Genomic DNA, 15,206 nt, shown 5'->3' with positions numbered 1-15,206 from the left:
AGGCTGGGATTCAAACCGGAGGTTCCAGAACCAAAAGACAGAAATTTGCATTCCTAGGACACATCCCCTCATATATGCATGTCTGCATCTCCTTTCATGTATGCATGTAGGCGCTCCTGTCGTGTTTGCATGAAGTAGTGTTAGTAGTGTGTACATGCGTTACCCTCTATTGTCTGTGCATGTTTGTATATAAGGACAAAGGCCAGTGAATACTGAAGTACTGGGGACACCTATTCTACTCTGCAAAACTGCACTCCATGGCACTGTATTCTACGCCAATCCACTCTACTCTTTACCACTCCACTCTATACCACTTCACTCTACTTCTACTATATGCCATTACACTTCAGACTACACCACTCTAAGCCACTCTTTTACAATCTACACCACTCTACTCCACTGCAAAATAAGCAGCGCCTCTCTATGCCACTATACTCTACACAACTTTTATCTACACCACAATGGTCTACATCACTTAATATACACATAATTCCACTGCACACCATACCCCATATTTACACTACACAAATCCACTCCACGCAATTCCATGCCACACAATTACACAACTAACAATTCCAATCCCACCCACATAATTTCACTCAAACCACATACATCCACCCCATAACACAAGTGTCAAAGACATTGCCATTTACAACACCAATGGCTCTAACTCAAAAAAATGCGAGACCTATTGCATTTCTAATGCTTGTTTATGGCAAGGGGTAGCAGATTCCAGGTTCGTGCTGCATGCACCAGGAAGCTTCTTCCGCCCCAGCTGGCTCATCTAAATTTTGGAACCCTGATGAGTTTCAGTTGGCTGGATCTAAGAAGTCTGGTTGGTTCGTATTGTTTTAGGTGTGACTTCAGGAATTGCGATCCTGTTCCCTGAAGAGCCTTGTAGACCAGGCGCAATGATTTGAATTGCACCCTTTTTGCAATTGGCAGCCAATGCAAGGTTCTTAGTTTATGGCTGATCGGCTCAAACTTAGGTATGCCGAGTACCAGCCTGGCTGCTGCGTTCTGCAGGCGTTGTAGTTTGGCTAGGATCTTTGTTCTTGCTCCAGCATATAGGCCATTCCCGTAGTCCAGTCTTGACAAGGCCAAAGCTGTCACCACTGTCTTACGCGAGTCCTCTGGTAGATAAGACAATATCTTCTTTATAATTTTTAAGTTGAACCAGAATGTTGATGCCAGCTTGCTTGCTTGGGCATCAAAAGAAAGATTGGTGTCTAGAGTAATGCCCAGATTCTTCACTTTTTCTGAAGAATCTGGACATCTACCCAGATTATTGGGCCACCATGCGGGGGACCATATATTTGTGTCGCCCCCTAATATCATCACCTCGCTCTTGTCCCCGTTAAGCTTTAGGCAGTTAAGTTAAAAAGGGTGGGGCTCAGCAAGGACCCCTGCGGGACCCCGCATGGTGAGCTAAATGGTTTAGATTTAGCGCCTCCTAATTCCACTAAGAAGGAACTGTTATCTAGATAGGAGGCGAGGAGGGTACATGCTGAATCGTGAACTTTTGCTGCTCTCAAACGAGTTAGGAGAGTCTCGTGGCTGACCGTGTTGAATTCCGATAGGTCTAGTAGCACCAAGGCGGCCTTTGCTCCATTGTCCAACACCTTCCTAAGTTCTTCCACTGCTGTGAGTAGAGCGGTTTCTGTTCCGTGTCCCTCGCGGAAACCGAACTGAGAATGGTCCAGCCAATTACCGTCCGTCAGGTAGCAAGATAACTGTTTGTTTAAAAGTTTCTCGAGAATTTTTGCGGCAAAAGGTATCCTGGCTATTGGTCTATAATTGCCTAGTTCCTCACAATCTAGATTTGATTTTTTCAATAGAGGCATAATCGATATGGTTTTCCAGTCATCTGGAAAAGTGTTAGTTCTTAGGATTTGAGAAAATAATTTTTCTAATAACAGACTCAGCTGTTCTGAGCAGATTTGCATTACTTTGGGTGGGCAAGGGTCCATTGGGCTGCCTGAATTCGTGGTGAGTACCTCTTTCCGAATTTGATCTGCTGTGGGAGGAAAGAAATGGAAAAGCATGGGTTGGGCTGATTGTTCCACTAGATTTATTGGGTGTGAGGTGGCCTGGGCTGCAGTATCTGTGTGGTGGCTTTTAAAAGAGTCATAAACTAAGGATACTTTGTTGACAAAGAATTCACCTAGTGTATTACAGAAATCTGACGACATTTCTTCTACGCTGCTGTTTTCAATTTTTGATAGTTTTTTTTACAGTAGCAAAGAGAGCCTTACTAGAGTTTTTTGAATCATTAATTTTTTGAACAAAATATTTGCTTTTTTCCATTATTATTAATTTTTTATAACTGGCTAGGACTGCTTTATATTCTAGTTTGAGCTGGGTGTCGTAATTGGTTCTCCACTTTCTCTCTGCTCTTCTACACGTCTGTTTTCATGCCTTCAATGCTTCTGAGAACCATGGCTGTGAGGGGGTTTTCCTTTTAAAAGTCACTCTCCTTTGTGGGACTGTGAGTTGAACTGCGGCATCTAACCATTCATTGAATTCTTAACATGCTATATTACTGTCCGCATCAAGAACTGGGTATGATGAGCTGAGTGTGTCAGTAAGAGCCTGAGGGTTGACTTTTGACCAGTCAGGATATGTAGTACTCTTAAGAGTTTCAGCGGGCCTCCTCGTGTCTTCTTTAATTTCTAAATAGAAGGAGACCAACTTGTGGTCTGACCATGGGACCAGAAGAGTGTCAATTTTGTTTAGGCTCTGACATGAGGGAAAGATACCATCTAAGGTATGGCCGGCACAATGAGTGTCTAGGTTTACCTTTTGGTCCAAGTCAAAGTTTGCCATTCATCCTTAAATGAAGCTACCTTGGAGTCAGAAGTTTTCTCTAAGTGCAAATTAAAATCTCCTAGAATTGTGTAGTCAGGGCCTGTCACACTTGATTCTAACGGCTGACTTAGTAGCTCAATTAGAGGCGTTTTGGCACTAGGTGGTCTGTAGATTAATAGGCCATTGAACGTATAGGTATTTGTGATCTTAATCTGAAAGGTCATGGTTTCACAGTCCGGGTTACTTCCTCTTTCTGAACTCTTGATCCTGAGTTCCTCTTTTGCTATGATTTCGAAACCTCCCCCGCGTTTAATTTTTCTATCGGCTCTAATAAAAGAGAAGCCCTCGGGGATGGCAAGGGTCAGATCGGCACCCGAGGCTTCGTCTGCCCAGGTTTCCGTGACAAATAGTATGTCAATATTTTGGTTTTCAATTAGTTCTGCTGTATGGATGTTATGTTTAACCAGGGACCTAACATTGAATAAGCCAGCCTTGATGATAATGTTTCTAAAGTTTGGTATTATTTGGGCATATTAGGGTCCCTAATAGGTGAAAATGTAAATGCACACAAGCAGAATGGAAATTGTTTGCTTTCCTTATGTAGCAAGTAGATGACAAGGTTCTCTCTTCATCTTCCGGAGAACTCTGGGAACCAACGGTATCGGAGGAAAGGCGTAAGCATATATTTGAGACCAGTTCATCGAAAACGCATTCCCCTGAGAATCTTTGTGGGGAAGCCAACTTGCAAAGAATAGGCATTTCTTCTTCTTGGTCGCAAAGAGGTCCAGAAACTGATGACCCCACTGTTGGAAGACTCGATTCACCGTCAGCTGATGCAGTTCCCATTCATGGGTGTACACTGTGGACCTGCTGAGGAAATCCGCCAGAACATTTTAAACTCCTGGCACGTGAACTGCTAAGAGATGTCTCTTGTGCCATATTGCCCAATTCCAGATTTCTTGGGCTTCTTGAGACAGAAGAGCCTATTTTGTTCATCCCTGTTTGTTCAAGTAATGCATACTTGTAGTATTGTCAGTGCGAATCAATACTGTGGCTCCTAGAATGATAGTACGAAACGACTTCAGGGCTAAGAAGATGGCTTTTACTTCTAGTAGATTGATATGCCACTTTCGTTGTAGAGGGCTCCATTTTCCGCTGAATTGTAGCCCTTGAAGATGTGCTCCCCATTCCTCGAAGGACGCGTCTGTGGTGATAGTAAAATATGGCGCTTCTTGAAGGAATGCACATCCCTTCTCTACATTTCTTTCTTGAGCCCACCAGAGAAAGGCCTCCCGCATTCGTGGAGTGATTTGAATGAGTTCTTCGAATGAACCTGAGACTTGTAACCATTGCAGGTTGAGCTCTTCTTGAAGGGGCCTCATTCTAAGGCGGCAATCGGGTATCAAAGGGATACAAGAAGAGACCATTCCAAGAAAGGACTTGAACTGTCAGACTGAAACTGACCTTTTTGATCTTAACTTGTGAGCCAGCTTGCGGATTCACTGTTGCCTTTCATTTGACACGAAGGCTTGGGCTAGTTGTGTGTCCAAAGTCGCCCCTAAGAACATTTGCCTTTGCGAAGGAACAAGATGCGATTTGTCGAGGTTGTTAGAGAGACCGAGCAATTGAAACAGAGACAGACATCTTTGGACATGGGCGTTTGTGTCTGACGAAGAACTGGCCTTTATAAGGCAGTCGTCCAAGTAAGGATATATTTGAATCCCTTCCAGACGAGGTGCGCTGCTACTGGAGCTAGGACCTTTGTAAATACTCTGGGTGCCGATCGCAGTCCAAAGGGAAGTACTTTGAACAGGAAGTCCCTGCCAGCCACTCTGAAACGCAGGAACTTTATGTGCAGGGTAGAATAGGAACGTGGAAATACGCATCTTGAAGGTCTAGAGTGGCCATGTGATCCCCTGCTGACAAAAGATGAAGTATTTCTTGAAGCGTTAACATATGAAATGACAATTTCTTTAGGTACTTGTTGAGGGATCGGAGATCTAGAATGAGACGCCATTCTCCGGATTTTTTCTTTATTAGGAAAAACTGTGAAAAGAATCCTGTTCCTCTCTGCAATTAGGGGACATTTCAATCGCTCCTTTTTGTAACATCAAATCTATCTGGGAAAACAACTCTTTGAGATGAGCTGGAGGAAACTTTTCGAATTCTAGAGCATGGCCCTTGGCCACTTGTCCGATGTTATTGAGGACCAGTGCTGGACTTGGCCCCTTTTCCCCAAAATGTTTTGCTTTTTACCCCCCTATCTTAGGATGTCTCCCCCATGGTAAATAAAGTTGTATATGCCATGTGAGGTATGAGATGCCCTGTTCAATGTTTAATGTCATGCAATGGTGTGAGCACTTGTCAATCCCCCCAACCATTGTGTACATGTACCCTGGTGAAATGTCGCATTTAAAATGGATGCCATGGCTGTGCGTTGTGCCACCTGACTGCAGTAGGTTAGCGGTCTAGATGTTAGGTACCCAGCCATCCCTGCATTTGAAGGGAAAGCCTGGCACCCAGGGTGCTCTTCTCCTCCCCCTGAGCCAGTTTGAGTCAGTTTGCCAGAGAATTCCAGAAGCTTCCGGCACTGTCTGGGAGGTGGGGTGAGGGGGTTATAAATAAGGGGGATGTGCCACCATGTGCTGAGACAGAGCAGGAACAGGAATGTGAGGGAACCTGCTGCCAGGGGATACCGCCACTTGGGCCTGTGTGCTGGACCCTGCATCCATCTAGGACCCATCTACTGTACCCAGGGCTTGTGGAAGCTCCACTTCAGGAGTTCAGGCTGCTGTGTAGGAGGAGGGCCACGCTACAGTGGAGAATGGTGAAAACCTACCACCCAGTTTTGATGAGTTCCCACTAATTGTTGACCTGGCCCAGAAGTGCCTGCTGCTCTGTTCCCTGGCCCCTGAGGAAGGAGTGCCAGCCTGGGTCCCTGAGGCTGCGGGGACCTTGCGCCACATGAGCGCTATATCTTAAAGTGCCTAAAAAGGAAGGAGCGATATATTGGGGCTGGATTGGACCCCCCGGGAGGTGAGAAGTGTTACCCTGGGGCCCCTGAGGCTTGCTGTTGTGACTGTCTGCCCACCTGAAGTGCTGAGCCCCCGAAGGGCTGCTGAGTACGGAACTGTTCCCCCTGAAGCGCTGTGGTTGTTGAAGCACTATTATTTCCCAGAGCACTGTGACCAAGACTGCCTTGCTGCCCTTCCTAGCGTTGTGCCCAAATCGCGCTACTTGGCCCAGAAACCCTTAGAGACTGCTGTTGCCTGCACTGCCCCACAAGGATCGGTTGCTGAGCAGGGCTAGGAGGGGGGGGTGCTGCCAGGGAGAGCTGGGTGTTTGGAAGTACTGTGGGAGCCTACCCCACGTCATCGCGCCCTTTTGCGGGTGCTTACCCCGCTCCATACATATTTAATGAGCGGGTGCCCTGGAAGCGCCGCTTCATCCCGAAGTGTTGTGCCCCTGCGAAGCGCGGTGATGAGGAGAAGTGCTAGCCGATACGCTCACTGCCGACGAGGAGCAGTCCCGGGGTGCGCCAGAGGCCTTGTGTCACCGCCCCAACCCCGGCGCTCTATTTGCGGAGTCCGTGTTGTCATCCTCACCCCCGTGGCGGCACCGGGAGCCAGGAGAGGGCCGCCGCCACATTCCGTTAGGCCGCGTCAGGCCCGTGAAGCGCTACACCATAAACACGTGGCTGGGGTGTCGGCCACGTCACCGGCCGCGCCCCCACCTGCCGCACAGCCATTGGTTGCGGATGCCACGCCCTCGCAAACCGCACCGTGATTGGCGGTTTTGGGCGCGCCCCCAAGAGGACCTTGCTGGAGTGGTCCTGAGACCCGCAGTGGAGCCGGAGGCCAGGAGTGGCGTTGCGGGAATCGCGTAGTGACGAGGGAGCCCAGGAGTGCTGGGAAGCCGGAGCGGGAGGCCACCCCGCCGGCCTGTGTCCCTGCCGTCGTGAGAAGCCTCCAGGAAGGTGTGGCCGCTAGCGGGGCTCTCGTGTGGAAAAGGGAAGCCCAGCGCCTGCCACCGGAAAGAGGAAGTTGAAGAAGCGGGCCCCCGTGGTATCGAGGAAGCCCCATGGAGAGAGAATGCCAGAAACCGGTCCTCGGAAGCTTGTTTCCGGTCCAGGGAAGACATGGCTTGGCAGTTCGGGCTGGACTGTTCCCATGAGGCACAGGGTCAGACTGATTTGCATATAGCCATGTCTGAACTGGGGTGGCAGAGTGGGCTAAAGAACGGTGATGGATTAAACCCAGATCTTTTGACTGGGTGTGAATGTTTGATTGATTCAGATGCTCCGTCCATCCCCACCCCCTTTTGTACCGCTTTTTGCCGACGTAGAACAGCAGCCCCTGCTAGCTGCCTGAAACCTGTGGAAGCGACATCCACTGCAGAATCAATAATCTCCGCCAAGATATGTTCCCCCTCTTGTAGTATCTGCAGAGCTTCAGACTTTGACGGCTCTGGTAGCATGTCTATATATGGTGAAATGTCTGACCACATTTGTCGGTCGTACCGACCCAGAATAGCTAATGAATTGGCCGCACGTATTGTTGTTGCTGCCATAGTGGAGACTCGTTTTCCAATTGAGTCCAGCCGCCTGCCGTTCCTGTCAGGTGGGGTTGTGATCGGAGAAGATGGATTTCTAGCCCGTCTTTGAGCAGCCTGCATGATTACAGAGTCAGCCTTTGGGTGTCCTATGAGGAAACCTGGAGAATTGTTGGGCGCTTTATATTTCTTGCCCAGTCGTGGCAAGACTGGAGGAATAGATGCAGGATTTCACCTCACCTTCAATCCCTCCTTCCATATAAAATCTATAATGGGAAACACCCACACTTGTTTCCTTGGCTGATCTTTAAAATCATAGAGGAAGCATTCTTCCTTCTTCGTTTCCATAGGGAGGAAGAATCGTTGGGTTGCCTTTCCATGAGGAGGTGGAAGCCTCCAATATCCACTGGAGGTGAATCAGGAGGAGCCGGAGGTGAGGGTGATGGTGTTTGGATCTGGTATTAATCCCACTCCGACAAATAGAGATCTCTTGCCTACTTCACCTTCTTCCCGATCCTCATCATCCGATGAGTGCGTTTCCGGAGAATGATGCGAAGCCACTGGCGGAGGAGGTCTAGGAGACCGGAATTCAGATGTGGAAGCTTGAGCCACTTGTGTAGGTGGCACGGAATCTGCCGATTCAGATGGAGGGAAACGGCGGTAGTAATCGTCTAGCATATGTGGAAGATTATTCAATAAAGCTATAGCCATCTGAGCTGTAGGGATATTATCAGTAGGTGAAGCCACAGGATCAGGAGAAGGTTGGTCATCTTGTTCATATTCCTGGAACTTTATGAACAACTCCAAAGGGCTTGTAGCTGTCAGAAACCTGTCATCCACATCAGAATCCTCCTCACTTTCTTCTGAATCCAGTAATTTCTCAGGAACCTGTGAAGGTACCTTATATGGAGAAAGACGTAATGGAGATAAGGGTTCAAGCACGTAACCACGTCTCTGTTAACAAAGGAGGTTTTGTTGTAGACGGCGCAGATGTTAAAGCCGTAGACGGTGACCAGACTTGTAGTTCTGTACAAGATGACAATTTTTGCATCGACGGAAGAGTCGTCGAGGGGCCCTTTTGATGATGGAATCATAATTGAAGGTGATAACGCCGACGAGGAAGTGTCCGTCGACGACGATGTAGTTCTCGACGATGAGCTCGTCGTTGACGAGGAAGTCGTCGACGATGATGAAGTAGGCGTCGACGAGGCATCCGTTTATCAAGGCCGTCGTTGACCAGATTTTCTTAGTCTTTGTCGTCAACAGTGCGCCAACGATAGGTACAGTCTATTTCGTCGACGAGATGGGTTTCATAGAGACGTAGACCAGCGTCGACGGGGATGACGCTGACGACATAATCATCTGAGGCTTAGGTGAGGAAAAATTCACCGTCAATGTAGATGTTGCGTCGGCGGGAACTTTGTCGACAAAGGGGTCGTCGATGATGTCGTCGATGACGGGGTCTGTTTCTGAGGGAGAATCTTCTCAGAAGTTGACTTAGGAGGTAACATTTTTACTGATCTTCTCGGGGCGTGGAAGGCAAAGTTTTGCCCTTGACAGGTGGAGTAGCCTTTTTAGAAGAGGTAGGCCTTTCTGAACCCTTAGAGGGTTGTTGTTTCCTCACAACCTTGGCCCCAGGAGAAGATAAAACCTCCTCAGCAGCCCTCTTCCTAGAGGAAACAGATGACCCAGAGGCAATACTTCCTACCTCAGAAACTGGATTGTCCTGATCCTTAAGCTTCTGTAGCCACAGAAGTAGGCAGCCATCTCTATCCCTGAGGGTTTTTTGAGGGAAGGTCCTGCATATCTTGCAGTCCTTCACTTGATGATCCGGATATAGGAAATAGATGCATTTCTTGTGGGGATCTTCAGAGAAAAGCCGGAGCTTTCCACAAGATTCACAAGGCCTGAATAATGATTTCTTAGAAGAAGACATCCTGAAAGTAGGAATTCCTGAAGAATTGGGAAGAATTTGAGAAGAACTGAGCAGAGCTCAGGGAGACTCCCTTCACACGACGTGCGGTAGAAAATCTGAGAGCCTGAGCCTCTGAGAAGAACATTCATGTGGGTGCTGTCGCCTGATTGGCTGCAGTGTGGGCTAAGTATAATGACTATGATAGTCATAGATGTGCAACTTTTTTCTTGGGAGCTTTTGGGCTACTTTAATTCCTGGTTTCATGTTACCAAGGTTTTTGGTTATCATAGGCATATTCATTGCTTTTTTATATACCGTGGGACTCCCGCTCAGACGACGGGGAATGATTCAGGCATGCAAATATATGAAAGACAATCCAATACTGGAGAATCCCAATATCACCAAGTCATTGTCAACAAGGTTTATAAACCCTTCGCTGCTAGGCCCCCCACACACCCTGTGCTAAGCCTTTTTTGGCTATTAGGGTAGTTCGGTTAAGATCCCTGTAACTTTTTGACCACATAAGGTATCTATGCCAAATCTGAGCCCTTTTCTTCCAATGTCACAGGGATTCTAAAGGTAACCAGGGTTTGTGGATTCTCCTGGAGGGGACCCAGAAAGTAGCCAAAATACAGCTAAATTTTGTTTTTGGGGGAAAAATGGGAAAGAAGAGCTAAGGATGAAAGCGTCTGTTTTTTTCCCTGCAAATGTTATCAACAAAAGGGTTGTGGTGCTGAAATCACAATCTTCCCAGCTTTCAGTGACAAGCAGACTTTTGTCAGAAAACCAATTTTTTTTACACAGTTTTGGCATTTTTATGGGACAGAGCCTATTTTTGCTATATGTTGTGCTTTCAACCTCCTTCCAGTATGAAAGAAATGATGAATCCTGGCAAGCTATGCATTTCTGAAAAGTAAACAAAATGTTGAATTCAGCAACAGGTCATTTGTGTAGATCCTTCAAGGTTTTTGAAAGAAACTTATAGTTGAAAATAGAACAAATTTAAAAGAGTTTAAAAAATCAGCTATTTGTGCCAACGTTTTCACCTGTAACTTCTACTACGTATGACAGATCTTTGAAAACAATATACCGTTACATCCACTGGACCTTCTGGTTGTGGGGATATATAGGACTTGTAGGTTCACCAAGAACCCGAGGATTCCAGAGCCGTGAACTGAGCCACATCTTGCAATGGTTTTTTATTGTGGACCGGGTACAAAGCAATTCATTTGGAAAAATATAAACAGGGAAAACCGGTATGAAAGTCACATATGTATTTCTGAAATGGGAACAAAATATGGAGTTCAGAAACAATAGCTATTTGCACATCTCCGAAATTGTGGGTACCCATACCAGCATGTGAATTATAGGTCATTTTTCATAGTGACTTCTTTTTTACACATTGTCTTAAATTTGGAAGGCAGAAATGCATTGAAATCCAATAGGTAATAATAGTTGCTCCACAATGTTGTATTCCCCTAAGTCTCATGATCAAAATGATACCTCACTTGTGTGGGTAGGTGTAGTGGCTGCAACAGGAAAGGGCCCTAAATGCAACGTGGACACACCACATTTTCACAGTGAAAACTGACCCTTTTTTCCAAGGTGCCTAGATGTAGATTTTGACCCTAGCTCTGCCAGCACCTAGGGAAATCTAGCAAACCAATACATTGTTGAAAACTATACACCCAGGGGAATCCAGGATGGGGTGACTTGTCTGGCTTGCACCAGGGTCTGTTACCTAGAATCCCTTGCAAACCTCAAAATTTATAAAAAAACAAAACATTTTCCTCACATTTCTGTGGTAGAAAGTTCTGTAATCCGCATAGATCCACATAATTCCACCCACCACGCATTCCCCAAAGTCTTACGAGAAAAATGGCACCTCACTGGTGTGGGTAGGCCTAATGACAGTGCCAGGAAATGGCCCAAATCGCACCGTGGACACACCACATTTTTACTGTGAAAACTGACCCTTTTTTTGAAAATGCCTAGCTGTAGATTTTGAACCCTAGCTCTGCCGTCTCCTAGGGAAGCCTAGCAAACCTATACAACTCTGAAAACTAGACACCCAGGAGAATCCAGAATGGGGTGACTTGTCTGGCTCTCACCAGATTCTGTTAACAAGAATCCCTTGTAAACCTCAAACTTTGTCAAAAAAACACATTTTACTATTTTTACCGGGAGACCTGGGGGAACACTGGGTGGTAGTAAATTTGTGGATCCACGTAGATTCCAGAACTTTTCCACACAGAACTTTTAGAAAAAAGTGATTTTTTTCAGCTAAATTTGAGGTTTGCACAGGGGATTCTGGGATCGGAAAACGTTGGGGGACCCAGGCAAGCCCTACCTCGCTGGGCTCCCTCAGTGTCTAGTTTTCAGACATGTGTGGGTTTGGCAGGTTTCCCAAAATGACCACCAAGCCGGGGGCCAAAAAGTAGGTGACTCCACTTGCAAAACCAGGTTGTTTTGTGATAGGTCATTTTGATGTCTCCCCAATATGTTTTGGGCCCTTGCTTGTCGCGGGTACTTGACCCACCCACATGAATGAGGTACCATTTTTATCGGGAGACCTGTGGGAATACTGGGTGGTAGGAAATGTGTGGATCCATGCAGATTCCAGAACTTTCCCAAACAGAAATTTGAGAAAGATTTGATTTTTTTCAGCTAAATTTGAGGTTTGCAGAGGATTCTGAGTAGGAAAACGTTGGGGTACCCAGGCAAGCCATACTTCGCAGGACTCCCCCGCTGTCTAGTTTTCAGAAATGTGTGGGTTTGGTAGGTTTCTCAAGATGGCCGCCAAGCCCGGGGCTGAAAACGAGACACCTGGGGGAATCTAGCAAGGCTAGGCTTGTGTGGGTCCCCCAATGTTTTCTTACCCAGAATCCCCTACAAACCTCAAATTTAGCTGGAAAAAAAATCAAATTTTTCTCAAACTTCTGTCAGTGTGGGAAGGTTCTGGAATCACTTTGAATCACAAAGAGAGCGAGGAAGGATTAGTTACTTACCTGTAATCCTAGTTCTCTTCCAGGGGTATCCTCATCAAAGTCATAAGCATTAGAATATTCCCGCCCATGCGCGGGACCCCGGAAACACTATATTATATGTGCCCCACATATATATATATACTCATATATATATATAAACATATATATATATAAACATGCAATAGCAGCCAAATAATATCAGAGCTGAAATATGCTGTGAAGAATTTCCACCATACATGAATAATATGCATTAGAAACATGAGAAACAACACCAAAGATTGTTTAGAAACTGTTTTAATGCTCAGATAGCAGTAGAAATTCTTATAACTCACTGAAAGCATAGAAAGCTCCCAGGCTGCATTGCAAACACAGAGTCTAAAAAGACTGAAAAGCTAACCTGTAGCTGCATAGCAATAAACTGACACCGTGCCTTTAAGGCACCCATGACCCCCAGTATCCCATCATGCCTCAGGGGTGACAGTTAAGTCAGTTGTTCTTTTCGGAGACTGAAAAAACCTAATAACAAATAGGTTAATAATATCTCCTTATTAAAGACTGTCCTTTGCCCGGGGAGGCGGGAGGGTTGCTTTTGACTTTGATGAGGATACCCCTGGAAGAGAACTAGGATTACAGGTAAGTAACTAATCATTCTCTTCCAGGGGATCCTCATCAATAGCCATAAGCATTAGAATAGAATAGCGAGCCTCACCTCATCTCCCTGCGGGCAAAGGAGTAACAATACAGTAATAACCATACTAAGCCTAGTAACAACTAAGCTCATACAGGCCGCAGGCTACCCAAATAGATTCCTCAAAGAGGCTTGTCCTACTTGAGTATCGGCCCTGGAATCAGATTCTAGACAGTAATGCCTCGTAAAGGTATAAACTGATTTCCAAGTTGCAGCCTTGCATATTTCTGACATTGGAATGTCGTGCAAGAAAGCCACTGTGGCCGCTTTCCCTCTGGTAGAATGCGCTTCGGGTGACACCAATAAAGGCTTGCCTGCAAGCTGGTAGGCTAATTTAATGCAGGAGACAATCCATCTAGAGATGGACCTCTTGGCCGCTGGAAAGTCTGTTCTCATTGAACCATAGTTCACGAACAGCTGATCCGACTTCCTGATTCCCTTGTTTTTTTCCAAATAGAACTTGAGCACTCTCTTTAAATCCAAGGAGTGCAATGACCGCTCTGCTGGGGTCGCTGGATTTGGAAAAAAAGAAGGGAAGGAGAGAGGGAGGGAGATGGACTGATTTTTATGAAAATCAGAAACCACCTTAGGCAAGAAGGATGGGTGAGCCCTCAGGACCACCCTATTGCGATGGAAAACAGTATATGGTTCCTTCGCACAGAGCGCTTGTATCTCACTTACTCTGCGCGCTGATGTGATTGCTACTAAAAAGGCTGCTTTCCAAGATAGATGTTGCAAAGAGGCCTTGTGGATAGGTTCGAAAGGAGGTAACATTAACCTGGATAGAACCAGGTTCAATTCCCAAGGAGGAGAAGGATTTCGCGCAGGGGGATAGACTTTATTCAACCCCTGGAGGAGGTCCTTAACCACCGGAACCTGAAAGAAAGAAATCTGATTAGGCGATTTCCTGTACGCTACTATAGCTGACAGATGCACTCTAATGGAAGCATATTTCAATCCAGAAGTTGCCAAGGAAAGGAGGTATGGCAGAATTACCTCCTCCTGCCCTTTAGTAGGATCCAGGTGATGATCTCTACACCATATATAAAACCTTTTCCACTTGAACGCATAGGACGCTCTCGTGGAAGGCCTCTTAGCCTCCTTTAAAATGTGCATGCATTCAGGAGGCAAGTTCAGATGTCCATATTGCAGGACCTCAGGTGCCATGCTGTTAGGTTCAGTGATGGGAGATTGGGATGAAGTATCCTCCCGTTCATCTTGCTCAACAGGTCCGGCCTGCAAGGAAGTCGTCTGTGTGGACACACAGACAGATGCAGAAGGTCCGGGTCCCACCACTGCCGTGGCCAATCCGGAGCTATCAAGATCATCTCCATGTCCGACCTGAGGAGCTTGGACACTACCTTCGAAATCAGAGCCAGGGGAGGAAACGCGTAAGCCAATGCTCCCGACTAATCCATCAGGAGAGCATTCCCCTGCGTCCCTGGCCGGTAGAACCTGGACGCGAAGGCGTGGCATTTGGCGTTTTTGTCGTCTGCAAACATGTCTATGGCCGGACGACCCCAGCAACGAAAAAGCTCTTCTACTACTTCGTCGTTTAGCACCCAGTCTGGCTGATCTTCGTAGTGCCTGCTGAGTGCGTCTGCTTTGACGTTCAATTCGCCTGTAAGGTGCACCGCCACTACTGTTAGGCCTCGAGAGAGAAGCCAGTGCCAGATGGTTTGAGCCTTTCGGGAGAGTGGGCGAGATCGCGTGCCTCCTTGTTTGTTCAGATAGAACATAGTGGTCGTATTGTCCATCTGAACTAGGACTGAGTTGGACTTGATTGCTGGAAAGAAAGCTTTGAGTGCTAGAAACACCGCTCTGAGCTCCAGCAAGTTGATGTGGTATGTCTGCTCCTGCGCAGACCACTGACCCTGAATCTGAAGCGGACCCATGTGCGCTCCCTAGCCTTGCAGAGAGGTATCCGTCACTATAGACTGGGAAGGAAGAGGTTGGTGAAAAGGTACTCCCACCAGCACATTCCTCGTACGAGTCCACCATTTGATGGCATCCTTCTTTGCTTGAGAAAGAATGATACGATCTTCCCACCCCCCTGTCGCTTGGTCCCACTGGTCTTCGAGAGCCTATTGCAGAGGCCGCATTCTCAGCCTGGCGTTTGGGATGAGAAAAATGCAGGACGCCATGGAATCCAGCAGGGATGCTACTTGTCGGGCTATTGGACACCCAGACTCCAGCAGAATCCCACATTTGTGTCTCATGGAAAAAAGTCTCTCCTCCGAAGGAAACGCTTTTCCCA

Source organism: Lissotriton vulgaris, chromosome 6 (genome assembly GCF_964263255.1).
Source record: "Lissotriton vulgaris chromosome 6, aLisVul1.2, whole genome shotgun sequence".
In the NCBI taxonomy this organism is placed as follows: Eukaryota; Metazoa; Chordata; class Amphibia; order Caudata; family Salamandridae; genus Lissotriton; species Lissotriton vulgaris.
The sequence above is the reverse complement of the archived record's forward strand: the minus strand, read 5'-3'. Positions refer to the sequence as shown.